The 9,510-nt window shown below is 46.1% G+C and overlaps 1 long non-coding RNA gene across 1 annotated transcript; it reads right to left on the bottom strand.

Moving 5' to 3' along the window:
• Positions 1 to 824: 824 nt before the first annotated feature.
• Positions 825 to 9,194, bottom strand: LOC116990000. The gene is made up of 3 exons (XR_004416382.1): positions 9,139 to 9,194; positions 3,208 to 3,254; positions 825 to 1,231 (listed from the first exon to the last, which is right to left on the bottom strand). It is a non-coding gene; the product is annotated as an uncharacterized LOC116990000 (long non-coding RNA).
• Positions 9,195 to 9,510: the final 316 nt, after the last annotated feature.

Here is a 9,510-nt window from a genome sequence, read left to right as displayed (position 1 = left end):
ATACTGAGTTGGATGATCAGCCATGATCATATTGAATGGCGGTGCAGGCTCGAAGGGCCGAATGGCCTACTCCTGCACTTATCTTCTATGTTTCTATGTTTCTATTGTGTTCAGCAGACCCATTGTCTAGCAGTTAACGGCATTTTTAAATAAATTGACCCCATCAATTTTAATTTAGTTTTTAGTTTTCAGATTCAGATTCAAATGTTATTGTCACTGTGCAGTGTGCAAATACAGAGACAATGAAATGCAGTTAGACCAGTGGTTCACAACTTTTTTTAGCTCATGGCTCCCTTGGGATCTTTTAATTTTTCTGTGACCCCCCCTCCCTGACATTTTTAGCAGAAAAAAAACTTTCAATATTATAATACCTTCCATAAAAATATCAGTGTCTATTCTCTTATTCAGCACATATATTATCTTTTATTCTATTCCACAAACATCAAAAATATTTTGTGGGTTCAATAAAATAACCATTTATAATCATACATTAAAAATATATTTCAACAACATAGATTTAAATTTATTAGAACTGAAATTTAGGAGGCAACGGGTGGTAGCTCTGTGGCCCCCTTCATTGAACCTGTGGCCCCCCTGAAATTTGCCATGGCCCCAGGTTGGGTATCACTGCAGTAGACAACGAAATGCAGGGATATAGGGAAGAAACAGGCCCTTTGGCCCATGGAGTCCATGCTGGCCATCGATCCCCGCACACTAATGCAATCCTACACACACTGGGGACAATTTACAACTTTACCGAAGCCAATTAACCTACAAACCTGTACGTCTTTGGAGTGCGGGAGGAAACTGGATATCCTGGGGAGAACCACGGGGAGAACGCACAAGTGTGTAGGTATAGTGTGAGTGTATGGGGCGATCGATGGACTCTGCACAGGCAGCACCCGTAGTCGGGATCGAACCCGGGCCTCTGGCGCCGTGTCCCGGACTAGATTAACTTCATCAATTCTCTGCAAGACACTCATCCCATCAATTGCTTGCAAGCCCAATACAGACAGCGCCATTAATACATTTACAGCACATTTTACAGCAAATAGCTCCCTCATGGTTATTTTGTGAATGGTTGCAATGTTTCCCCTGTCTGACGGGGTAAATGCTCGGACATCACGGGGTTAATGCTTTTGGACAAGTTTACGTTGACTCCATTCAAAGTATCCCATCTTGTAAACAGGATGCCTGCACTCTAGGCATTTCCTCCCCATTTGCGACATTACTGTAGAAAAACAAGACAAAAGCAGAATTTAAAAAAAATTGCAGAAACAATTTTGATTTGCACGCAGTGGTCTGGTTGTAGAGTTTCTGCCTCGCAGAGCCAGTTCGATCCTGACTACGGTGTTTTGTCTGCACGGAGTTTGAACGTTCTCCACGTGACCCGCGTGGGTTTTCTGCGGGTGCTCCGGTTTCCTCCCACACTCCAAAGACGCACAGGATTGTCGGTTAATTGGCTTCGGAAAAATTGTAAATTGTCCCTAATGTGTGTAGGACAATTTATGGTAAAAACTGTTTAAAAAATTGTCCCTCGTCCATGTTCATACGTTCTAGCAGCAGAATTAGGCCATTCTGCCCATCAAGTCTACTCCGCCATTCAATCATGGCTGATCCATCTCTCCCTCGTAACCCCATTCCCCTGCCTTCTCCCCATAACCCCTGACACCCGTACTAATCAAGAATCTCTGCCCTAAAAATATCCATTGATTGTCTCCACAGCCTTCTGTGGCAAAAAATTCCACAGGTTCACCACCCTCTGACTAAAGAAATTCCTCCTCATCTCCTTTCTCATGGAACATCCTTTAATTCTGAGGCTGTGCCCTCTGGTCCTAGACTCTCCCACGAGTGGATACATTCACCACCCTCTTGACTAAAGAAATTCCTCCTCATCTCCTTTCTAACGTGACCTCCTTTCATTCTGGGGCTGTGGCCTAGTGTGTTGGATAGTGCGAGTGTATGGGGCGATCGATGGACTCGTTGGGCTTGAGGACCTGTTTCTACATTGTATCTTTAAAGTCCAAACAAGCTTGGAAATTGTGCAGCGTTTGCAAGGTACTTTCAAGGACATGCATTTGGAAACCTTCAAAATATTTGTAAATCTCTTCCCTCCCTCCCTCCCCCACAACCATGTTTACTGACAACAGTGCATATTGGCATGTGTACTGACAACAAAACAATTACATTATTACTTACAGCCCATAACAAACAGCCCCTAATTTGAGGAAGGACATTCTTGCTATTGAGGGAGTGCAGCGTAGGTTTACAAGGTTAATTCCTGGGATGGCGGGACTGTCAAATGCTGAGAGAATGGAACGGCTGGGCTTGTACACTCTGGAGTTTAGAAGAATGAGAGGTGATCTTATTCAAACATATAAGACCATTAAGGGTTTGGACACGCTAGAGGCAGGAAACATGTTCCCGATGTTGGGGGAGTCCAGAACCAGGGTCTACATTTTAAGAATAAGGGGTGAGCCATTTAGAACGGAGGTGAGGAGAAACACTTTTTCTCACAGAGAGTTGTGAGTCTGTGGAATTCTCTGCCATAGAGGGCGGTGGAGGCCGGTTTTCTGGGTACTTTCAAGAGAGAGCTAGATAGGGCTCTTAAAGATAGCGGAGTCAGGGGATATGGGGTGAAGGCAGGAACGGGGTACTGATTAGGGATGATCTCTACAACATTCGTAATGGGTTGAACAGGCTAGATGCAAGAAGATTGTTCCCGATGTTGGGGAAGTCCAGAACAAGGGGTCACAGTTTAAGGATAAGGGGGAAATCATTTAGGACCGAAATGAGAAAACCATTTTCACATTACTAATTGAGAATCTGGGACGAGTGCAGATGGGACATCTAAGTCGGCATGGGCAAGTTAGGCCGAAGGACCCGTCTCCACACTCCATGACTCTCTGATCCTATCCATGTTCTCCAGAGATGCTGCCTGACCCGCTGAGTTACTCCGGCACTTTGTGTCCTTTTTTGTAAAGCAGCATCTGCAGTTCCTTGTTTCGCCAAAGCATCATAATTTGGCATCATTCATGTTCAAGAAGGAACTGCAGATGCTGGAAAATCAAAGGTAGATAAAATTGCTGGAGAAACTCAGCGGGTGCAGCAGCATCTATGGAGCGAAGGAAATAGTTTCGTCTCGGGCTGAAACCCTTCTTCAGAGATGCTGCCACGTAATTTGGCATCAGTACTGTCAACACATACCTTGAGATTCCCACGCCTTGATCTTGCATTTCATTCAGTGGTATGGCCTTAAAATAAAATAACCATGTTTAGTTCAATTACATTTCTCATCCGTATGAGTCCGTGCCGACCAGCGATCCCCGCACACTAACACTATCCTACACACTTTTCCACATCCTTTCACACAAGTGTATGGAAAAGCTGCCAGGGGAGGTAGTTGAGGCAGGGAATATCCCAACGTTTAAGCACCCGGAGAAAATCCTAATCTGAGGAAAGACATTCTTGCCATAGAGGGAGTACAGAGAAGGTTCACCAGACTGATTCCTGGGATGGCAGGACTTTCATATGAAGAAAGACTGGATAGACTCGGTTTATACTCACTAGAATTTAGAAGATTGAGGGGAGATCTTATAGAAACTTACAAAATACTTAAGGGGTTGGACAGGCTAGATGCAGGAAGATTATTCCCGATGTTGGGGAAGTCCAGAACAAGGGGTCACAGTTTAAGGATAAGGGGGAAATCTTTTAGGACCGAGATGAGAAAAACATTTTTCACACAGAGAGTGGTGAATCTCTGGAATTCTCTGCCACAGAAGGTAGTTCAGGCCAGTTCATTGGCTATATTTAAGAGGGAGTTAGATGTGGCTCTTGTGGCTAAAGGGATCAGGGGGTATGGAGAGAAGGCAGATACAGGATACTGAGTTGGATGATCAGCCATGATCATATTGAATGGTGGTGCAGGCTCGAAGTGCCGATGGCCTACTCCTGCACCTATTTTCTATGTTTCTATGTTTCTAAGTGTATGGAACAAGCTGCCAGGGGAGGTAGTTGAGGCAGGGACTATCCCAACGTTCAAGAAACAGTTTGACAGGTACATGTTTAGGATAATTTTGGAGGAATATGGGCCAAATGCAGGCAGGTGTAGCTGGGACATGTTGGCCGGTGTGGGCAAGTTGGGCCGAAGGGCCTGTTTCCACACTGTATCACTCTGACTAGGGACAATTCACAATTTCACCAAAAGCAATTAACCTAAAAACCTGCACGTCTTTGGAGTGTGGGAGGAAACCGGAGCACCCTGGAGAAAACCCACGCAGGTCACAGGGAGAACGTGCAAACTCCGTACAGACAGCACCCATAGTCAGGATCGAACCCGGGTCTGTGGCGCTGTGAGGCAGCAACTCTACCGCTGCGCCACCCTGCCGCCCCTTTCTTATAATCTTTCTTAAGATTATGCTACTTTCTAATTTATGATTACAAAATATGAATTAATAAACAAGTTCCAAAGAATTGGAATCCGTGATTGAAACTGGAATCGTTGGGATTGCAGAGTAGGAGTGTAATGATGGGGAGGAGAAGGAACAAGGAAACACTAATGGAAATGTCAGATGAGTCAGTTTATTTTGACGATAGACATGGGAGGGACACAATCTTTAATTGCATCTATTTTAATAGACAAAAGATAATAGACAATAGGTCCAGGAGTAGGCCATTCGACCCTTCGAGCCAGCACCGGCATTCAATGTGATCATGGCTGATCATCCCCAATCAGTACCCCGTTTCTGCCTTCTCCCCATAACCCGACTCCGCTATCTTTAAGAGCCCTATCTAGCTCTCTCTTGAAAGTATCCAGAGAACCGGCCTCCACCGCCCTCTGAGGCAGAGAATTCCACACACTCACAAAGTGTTTTCTCGTCTCCGTTCTAAATGGCTTACCCCTTATTCTTAAACTGTGTGGCCTCTGGTTCTGGACTCCCCTTTAATGCAGGGATTGCATCCATCAGGTCTACTCCGCCATTCAATTATGGCTGATCTTTCTTTCTCTCCGAACCTCATTCTCCTGCCTTCTCCTCATTACCCCGGACACATTGAAGGTGGAGGTGGCAAAGTTGTCTCACACAACAGTACATTATAGGGGCGCAGCGGTAGAGTTGCTGCCTCACAGCGCCAGAGACCCGAGTTCGATCCTGACTCTGGGTGCTGTCTATACGGAGTTTGTACATCCTCCCTGTGACCTGCGTGGGTTTTCTCCGGGTGCTCCGGTTTCCTCCCACACTCCAAAGACGTGCAGGTTTGTGGATTGGTTGGCTTGGTATAAATATAAATTGTCCCCAGAGATTAGTTTAGTTTAGTTTAGTTTAGTTTAGTTTAGAGATACAGCACTGAAACAGGCCCTTCGACCGACCGAGTCCGCGCCGACCAACAACCCCCGCATGTTAACACTATCCTACACACACACTAGGGACAATTTGCACATACACCAAGCCAATTAACCCACACACCTGTACGTCTTTGTATAACCTTATAACCATATAACCATATAACAATTACAGCACGGAAACAGGCCATCTTGGCCCTTCTAGTCCGTGCCGAACACTTATTCTCCCCTAGTCCCATCTACCTGCACTCAGACCATAACCCTCCATTCCTTTCCCGTCCATATACCTATCCAATTTATTTTTAAATGATAAAATCGAACCTGCCTCCACCACTTCCACTGGAAGCTCATTCCACACAGCTACCACTCTCTGAGTAAAGAAGTTCCCCCTCATGTTACCCCTAAACTTCTGTCCCTTAATTCTCAAGTCATGTCCTCTTGTTTGAATCTTCCCTACTCTCAGTGGGAAAAGCTTATCCACGTCAACTCTGTCTATCCCTCTCATCAATTTAAAGACCTCTATCAAGTCCCTCCTTAACCTTCTGCGCTCCAAAGAATAAAGAATAAAGAATAAAGTGTGGGAGGAAACCGAAGATCTCGGAAAAAAAACCACGCAGGTCACGTGGAGAACGTACAAACTCCGTACAGACAGCGCCCGTGGTCAGGATTGAACCGGGGTCTCCAGCGCTGCAAGCGTTGTAAGGTGGCAACTCTACCGCTGTACCGCTGTGTGTAGGATAGTGATAATGTGTGGGGGTCGCTGGTCAGCACGGACCCGGGGAGCCGAAGGGCCTGTTTCCGCACTGTATCTCTAAACTATTCAATTGAACTGATGGCGTTAATTAACAGATGGGACATGATTGCTACGGGGAAAACATGATGGAAAAATCGCTGAACAGGAACGTCCACATTCCAGCATAAAGAATGTCTGGCTATGAAAAGGAGATAAAAATAGCATCACAATATTAATCATGGGGCCCATTTAAGGGGGAATTCTGTCCGAGTCATTTAGTTTAGTTTAGTTTAGAGATACAGCGCGGAAACAGGCCCTTCGGCCCACCGAGTCCGCACCGACCAGTGAACCCTGCACACTAACGCTATCCTAAACACACACACAATTTGCGTACAGTTTTGGTCTCCTAATCTGAGGAAAGACATTCTTGCCATAGAGGGAGTACAGAGAAGGTTCACCAGACTGATTCCTGGGATGGCAGGACTTTCATATGAAGAAAGACTGGATAGACTCGGCTTGTACTCGCTGGAATTCAGAAGATTGAGGGGGGATCTTATAGAAACTTACAAAATTCTTAAGGGGTTGGACGGGCTAGATGCAGGAAGATTATTCCCGATGTTGGGGAAGTCCCGAACTAGGGGTCACAGTTTAAGGATAAGAGGGAAATCTTTTAGGACCGAGATGAGAAAATCATTTTTTACACAGAGAGTGGTGAATCTGTGGAATTCTCTGCCACAGAAGGTAGTTGAGGCCAGTTCATTAAATTTCTTTATTTATATATAGCACATTTTTAGTCAACTTGCATTGACCCCAAAGTGCTTCACATAATTACATCCACACACACAGGCAAAGGTGGGTGAAGTGTCTTGCCCAAGGACACAACGACAGTATGCACTCCAAGCGGGATTCGAACCAGCTACCTTCCGGTTGCCAGCCGAACACTTAGCCCATTGTGCCATCTGTCATCCCTGCCATTGTGCCATCCCATTGGCTATATTTAAGAGGGAGTGAGATGTGGCTCTTGTGGCTAAAGGGATCAGGGGGTTTGGAGAGAAGGCAGGGATGGGATACTGAGTTGGATGATCAGCCATGATCATATTGAATGGCGGTGCGGGCTCGAAGGGCCGAATGGCCTACTCCTGCACCTATTGTCTATGTTTCTATGTTTCTAATTTGTACTTACACCAAGCCAATTAACCTACATACCTGTACGTCTTTGGAGTGTGGGAGGAAACAGAAGATCTCGGTGAAAACCCACGCAGGTCATGCGGTGAACGTGCAAACTCCGTACAGACAGCACCCGTAGTCGGGATGGAACCCAGGTCTCCAGCGCTGCAAGCGTTGTAAGGCAGCAACACTACCGCTGCGACACCGTGGCCGCCCTTAAGGGGATTTGAACTAAATTTTAGAGCAAATGACTAAGTGTGTGTCACAAGGTTTATGGAGTTGACTTTTACAGTGTGGAAACTGGCTCGTTGTAGCCAACTTGCCCACACCGGCCCACACCGGCCCAATAGTCCCACCTGTCTGCATTTGGCTCATATCCCTCCAAACCTGACCTATCCATGTACAACGTACAGAGTATCGTGTACTGTTCTGCCCGCCATTTTGTAGGAAAGATGTTGTCATAGAAACATAGAAAATAGGTGCAGGAGGAGGCCATTCGGCTAGCACCGCCATTCATTTTGATCATGGCTGATCGTCCCCTATCAATAACCCGTGCCTGCCTTCTCCCCATATCCCTTGACTCCACTAGCCCCTAGAGCTCTATCTAACTCTCTCTTAAATCCATCCAGTGATTTGGCCTCCACTGCCCTCTGTGGCAGGGAATTCCACAAACTCACAAATCTCTGGGAGAAAAGGTTTTTTCTCACCACAGTCTTAAATGACCTCCTCTTTATTCTAAGACTGTGGCCCCTGGTTCTGGACTCGCCCAACATTGGGAACATTTTTCCTGCATCTAGGTTGTCCAGTCCTTTTATAATTTTATATGTTTCTATAAGATCCCCCTCATCCATCTAAACTCCAGTGAATACAAGCCTAGTCTTTTCAATCTTTCCTCACATGACAGTCCCGCCATCCCAGGGATCAATCTCGTGAACCTACGCTGCACTGCCTCAATCACAAGGATGTCCTTCCTCAAATTAGGAGACCAAAACTGTACACAATACTCCAGGTGTGGTCTCATCAGAGCCCTATACAAGTATATATTTGCCAAACTGGAAAGGGTACAGTGAAGATTTACAAGGATGTTGCCAGGACTAGAGGGTTTGAGCTATAGAGAGAGGTTGAGTAGGCTTGGAGCGCAGGAGGATGAGGGGGTGATCTTATAGAGGTGTACAAAATCATGAGAGGAATAGATCGGGTAGAGTCTCTTGCCCAGAGTAGGGGAATCAAGGACCAGACGACATAGGTTTAAGGTGAAAGGAAAAAGATTTAATAGGAATCTGAGGGGCAACCTTTTCACACAAAGGGTGGTGGGTGTATGGAACAAGCTGCCAGAGGAGGTAGTTGAGGCTGGGATTATCCCAACATTTAAGAATCAATTAGACAGGTACATGGATAGGACAGGTTTGGAGGGATATGTGCCAAACACAGGCAGGTGGGACTAGTGTAGCTGGGACATGTTGGCCGGTGTGGGCAAGTTGGGCCTGTGTCCACTGTATCACTCTATGACTAGTGTAGCTGGGACATGTTGGCCGGTGTGGGCAAGTCGGGCCTGTGTCCACTGTATCACTCTATGACTAGTGTAGCTGGGACATGTTGGCCGGTGTGGGCAAGTTGGGCCTGTTTCCACACTGTATCACTCTATGACTAGTGTAGCTGGGACATGTTGGCCGGTGTGGGCAAGTTGGGCCTGTTTCCACACTGTATCACTCTATGACTCTATGAATCTATGTCCAAACTCCACACAGACAGCACCCGTAGTCGGGATCGATCCCGTGAGGCTGCAACTTTACCACTGCGCCACAGTACCACATTCTCTAACCACAGTTGTGATTCCCCATTGCATAACTTGGACTAATGCCAATGTTTCTACTTTCCCTTTACTGCTGTTACTCACACAGTCTTGCTGTTCATTTCGTACCTCTTGCTTTGTTTTCATTTGCTGCTTGTGTTTCGTATCTGTGGACCAGACCACATGACAAGTTGTAAAAACATAGAAATGCAGATACAGGCTCATACAGAAGACAAACACGAGTCATCAGGTCATAAGTGATAGGAGCAGAATTAGGCCATTCAGCCCATCATATCTACCCCGCCATTCAATCGTGGCCGAGTTTGAAGAAGGGTTTCGGCCCGAAACGTTGCTTATTTCCTTCGCTCCATAGATGCTGCTGCACCCGCTGAGTTTCTCCAGCATTTTTGTGTACCTTCGATTTTCCAGCATCTGCAGTTCCTTCTTAAACAATTGTGGCTGATCTATCTCTCCCTC

Source organism: Amblyraja radiata, chromosome 30 (assembly GCF_010909765.2).
Source record: "Amblyraja radiata isolate CabotCenter1 chromosome 30, sAmbRad1.1.pri, whole genome shotgun sequence".
Lineage (NCBI taxonomy): Eukaryota > Metazoa > Chordata > Chondrichthyes > Rajiformes > Rajidae > Amblyraja > Amblyraja radiata.
This window is presented reverse-complemented; position numbering and strand designations above follow the sequence as displayed.